We start from the raw sequence: 5,000 nt of genomic DNA on the forward strand, positions 1-5,000 counted from the left end.
CTGGTCGTCTTCGACAGAGCGGTGGCTAAAGATGCCAGCGAGGAGACGGGGGAGGAGGGGGAGGGAGGACTGAAGAAGTCTCACTCTAGCCCCTCCCTCGACCTGGAGATGAATCCGCCCCCTGCGGTGAAGGTCAGGCGCAACATCTCGGAGAGGCGAACGTACCGCAAGATTGTCATCCCGAGACGGAACCGAGACATCTGAAAAACGGTCCTCAAGATAAGACAGTCTGACTGTTACAGTCCCTCACCTGGGACATGGGATCTATATGTATCTGCTAAGTACTCTGGGTACTGTTGTTTTAGTTCAGGAGACCAACTAAAAAACTCAAAATTCACATTTAAAAAAAATCTCTCTCAGGGAACTTTATTTTTATACTTTCAGTTACAGCCATCCATTTCCTATGCTGTTTTGATGATGTTTCTATGAGCACTTTTATCTCCAAAAGACGACCTCAGCCCTGAAGTGGAAGATGGTCTGTCTTCTTTGATGTTAAACAGGTTGTAACTTATTTGACAAAATTATCTCAAAAGACATACGGACCCCACCCTCTGTGTCTCGACTGTTTAGTTTAAAACCCCTCCCTATTTACAGTCACATTATATATGTTGCTCATCCTTTACTGATAATGGTGTCTAGATTGATAAGAACCACGATGTCTAGCATTTTGCGATTTCAACCACAAGAGGGCGCTGTATAACAAGACATATCACATGAAGGATCACAAACTGTTGTAGGCTACCCAGGCATGTCGTCTGTAGGGCCTCTTCAAACATGCTTATTTACTCTGGTACTTTTTAAAAACATGAATCTGTCATCACTTCTTTAGTAAAACATTTTTGATTTAAATCTCAATGCAATTGTCTTTTCACTTTTAATATACTATATGATATAGGATGAAAACCATGTCATTTAACATTTGCCATGGAAACCATGTGAACCCAGTCAACGCAGCGGTATCAACGCTCATAGCTTCTCATGCATTCTCCTTACATTCACTCTGTTACGAGAATTCAAATCAAAGATCAACCATCACTTCTGTTGCCGTTTTATTCATGATGTTTTTTCCCGACCGCGCGGGCGTGACTGGCTTTGATGGCCACCAGGAGAACCCTGTGATCTCTGCCGGCGGCACGTAGGAGGAACCAGGCCTGTATTGTTCTCCTCCTCTGTGATGTCTTCAGCCGCGGTCCGCCCGGAGAGGGGGACAACAAGAGGACAGGATGTTTCGGCGGCACCCCCCCCCACACGGCCTCATGTCACCGTGGAGGATGACACACAGGAATGTGATGTGACAATAGGTGACGCTGTCGGGGGCACAGACAATACAAGATGGGTCAGAGCAGTTCATCTGTTTGTCTTTGTGTCTGTCTCGGAACGCCACTGGTCAGCTTGAACAAGCGCATTTCTAGACCGCTCGCCAGCGACGAGACGTTTTCCTTGGCCGCGGGGAGGAGGAACTGCTGGCCCCGGTCGTTAGGCGTGGTTTGTGAGGCGAGTGGTGATGGCTCGGGTAATGGGATAATGCTTATTTTTGTCTTCTGTGAATGGAAACCATGAATAACAGAAGCTTGTTGAGATAAAGTCAGATTCTCAAGATGGGGTTGATTGATTGGGGGAGTGATTGACAGGACCTCCAGGCTATGAGGGTGTGTCTGCCTGATTGGCTGCCAACAGACGCCATCTTGGATGATCTAGTTCTTCATCTGAATACGGGATCAGGTGGCAAAAAATCCTTGTTTTGCCAAAAAGCTGAAATACTATAAATGTTGAACATTCACGCAACATGTTCCTGTCGTGTGTCAGAGTTCACCTTTTCAGACAGCGAGCACTGGTGCTGTCGTCAGCGGAGGATCTTGAACCAAAGCCTCTTTGCACATGGCCTGTGGACCATGACAGTCGTAGTGGTGTGGGGCTGCCTGGAGAGCCATCTTGCTCCTCTACTCCAACAAAGAGAGGCCATGGCGGAGAGGAGGAGGAGGAGAGGAGGAGAGGTCTGGGCCGACGTTAGCAGCAGGGTTCAGAGGGCACCTCTTCACAAGGCTCTACCCTCCACCCCCCCATTCTGAGGACTGGAGAGAGCTTTGTGGCGCTGTGGTCAGGCCTGGTTGAGTAATTAAAAAGGCAAGGCCAGAGTTGTGATCATTAGGGCCTTGTCCAGGGCACTGCGTTCACCGGGCGCCTGGCTCTAGATAAGCCCCCCTCACACACGAGGTCGCCCCCGCCTCCTCGGCCCGCCCCTCGCACTGTGACACACGCACACAAACACTTCATCTTGTGTTGAACCCTGCCCAGCGTTCAGAGTCGGTCATTTAAATGGGCGCGAACACCCCCCCACACACACACACACACACACACCAACACTAATCCTGTTTTGAAGGCTGCCCAACGTTCATAACCTTTAATACAGACACACAATCACACGGGCGCACACACACACGTTTGTCGTTGCGCTTTGCTTCCCCGGCTGTCTGTCCATCGCCGCCCCGGCGATGTCCCTCCCGACACACATTGTCCATCTGGCGCCGACGGCTCTCACGCTCGGCTTGTCACTTTTTTATCTTTCACCCACACTAACCCTTTATATCTCCCTCTGTGTTCCACTCTGGGTTTAACAACCTCTACCTCTCTCTCCCCCTCCTCTACCTCTCTATCCCTCCTCTCCCTCTCTCTCCCTCTCCTCTACCTCTCTCTCCCCCTCCTCTACCTCTCTCTCTCCCTCCTCTCCCTCTCTCTCCCCCTCCTCTACCTCTCTCTCCCCCTCCTCTACCTCTCTCTCTCCCTCCTCTACCTCTCTCTCCCCCTCCTCTACCTCTCTCTCCCTCCTCTCCCTCTCTCTCCTCTCTCTCCCCCTCCTCTACCTCTCTCTCTCCCTCCTCTACCTCTCTCTCCCTCCTCTCCCTCTCTCTCCCCCTCCTCTACCTCTCTCTCCCCCTCCTCTACCTCTCTCTCTCCCTCCTCTACCTCTCTCTCTCCCTCCTCTACCTCTCTCCCCCTCCTCTACCTCTCTCTCCCCTTCCTCTCCCTCTCTCTCCCTCCTCTCCCTCTCTCTCTCCCTCCTCTACCTCTCTCTCCCCCTCCTCTACCTCTCTCTCCCTCCTCTACCTCTCTCTCCCCCTCCTCTACCTCTCTCCCCCTCCTACCTCTCTCTCTCCCTCCTCTACCTCTCTCTCCCCCTCCTCTACCTCTCTCCCCCTCCTCTACCTCTCTTGCCCTCCTCTACCTCTCTCTCCCTCCTCTACCTCTCTCTCCCTCCTCTACCTCTCTCTCTCCCTCCTCTACCTCTCTCTCCCCCTCCTCTACCTCTCCCCCCCTCCTCTACCTCTCTCTCCCCCTCCTACCTCTCTCTCCCCCTCCTCTTTTAAATTCACCACCGTTCAGGCGCTCCACGCTGGGCTGCAGCGTGGAGTAGTAGTAGTAGTAGTAGTAGTAGTAGTGGTGGTCGTGGTGGTTGTGATAGTGGTGGTGGTAGGGGTAGTGGTGTGGTATAGTAGTGGTAGTAGTGGTGTGGTAGTAATGGTAGTGGTGTGGTATAGTGTGGTGGTAGTGGTGTGGTATAGTGTGGTAGTAGTGGTAGTCTAGTGGTGGTAGTGGTGTGGTAGTGAGGTGGTAGTGGTGTGGTGTGTTGTGGTAGTGGTGGTAGTAGTAGTGGTATAGTGTGGTAGTGGTGTGGTAGTGAGGTGGTGTGTTGTGGTGCAGCTCAGCTTCCTCAGGCCTGGCCTGGCTCTTGGATTCTCTCAGTCTCTCTGTGATCTTTTCCAATGTCTCCATTTAGACTCGTCAGGCTGCTTCACCGGCCACTGTGTGGTCAGCCATCTGCCTGGGCCTCTTGAGACGGTCTCCATCCTCTGGTCTCTCTTGAGACGGTCTCCATCCTCTGGCCTCTCTTGAGACGGTCTCCATCCTCTGGCCTCTCTTGAGACGGTCTCCATCCTCTGGCCTCTCTTGAGACGGTCTCCAGCCTCTGGCCTCTCTTGAGACGGTCTCCAGCCTCTGGCCTCTCTTGAGACGGTCTCGGGCCTCTGGCCTCTCTTGAGACGGTCTCGGGCCTCTGGCCTCTCTTGAGATGGTCTCCAGCCTCTGGCCTCTCTTGAGACGGTCTCGGGCCTCTCAGCCTCTGGACTGTAACAGGAACACTAGACCAGGAACCAGGGAAGACAGAGCTGGCTACGGGACGGTCACTGAATTAATATCGTTTTTAAATCATCCTCCCTCCTCAGACCTGCTGTCCCTGTTCATAGATGGTCAGACATGAGCTTGAGAAGCATACCTCTTTCCGAGGCTTCATTCTCTTTTTCCCACCGCTCCAAACCTTAAACCCAGACATTTTCATTTGACTTGCCAAGCAGACCCAGACCTAACATGAATAACTCTGTACCAGACCCAGACCTAACAGAAATATCTCTGTACCAGACCCAAACCTAACAGGAATAACTCTGTACCAGACCCAGACCTAACAGGAATAACTCTGTACCAGACCCAGACCTAACAGAAATATCTCTGTACCAGACCCAAACCTAACAGGAATAACTCTGTACCAGACCCAGACCTAACAGGAATAACTCTGTACCAGACCCAGACCTAACAGGAATAACTCTGTACCAGACCCAGACCTAACAGGAATAACTCTGTACCAGACCCAGTCAGACAAACATGATACCAGAGATTAAAGGAGTAGTTCACACAAATAAAAAATACAAATGAATATTCCATATATTTTTAAGAAATGCCTTTTCTTTTCCAAAACGATACTGTAGGTACAGAAGTATTTAGCATTTGAAGGACACAAATAGGAACTGGACACACTATTTACAGGATGTTTAACATGATCTCCTTTTGATTAAGAACCATGCTGTACAGGACAAACACAACATCCAAGGGCTGAGAGTCTAAACCAGATTCTCAGGCGTTGGAAGCCATCCTAGGAAGCAGAAGGCAGTGTTTGGACTGAGATGAGTGTGTTTCTAAGAGGAGTGTGTTTCTAAGAGGAGTGTGTTTCT

This window comes from Borostomias antarcticus (assembly GCF_949987555.1).
Source record: "Borostomias antarcticus genome assembly, chromosome: 8".
Taxonomy (NCBI): Eukaryota; Metazoa; Chordata; class Actinopteri; order Stomiiformes; family Stomiidae; genus Borostomias; species Borostomias antarcticus.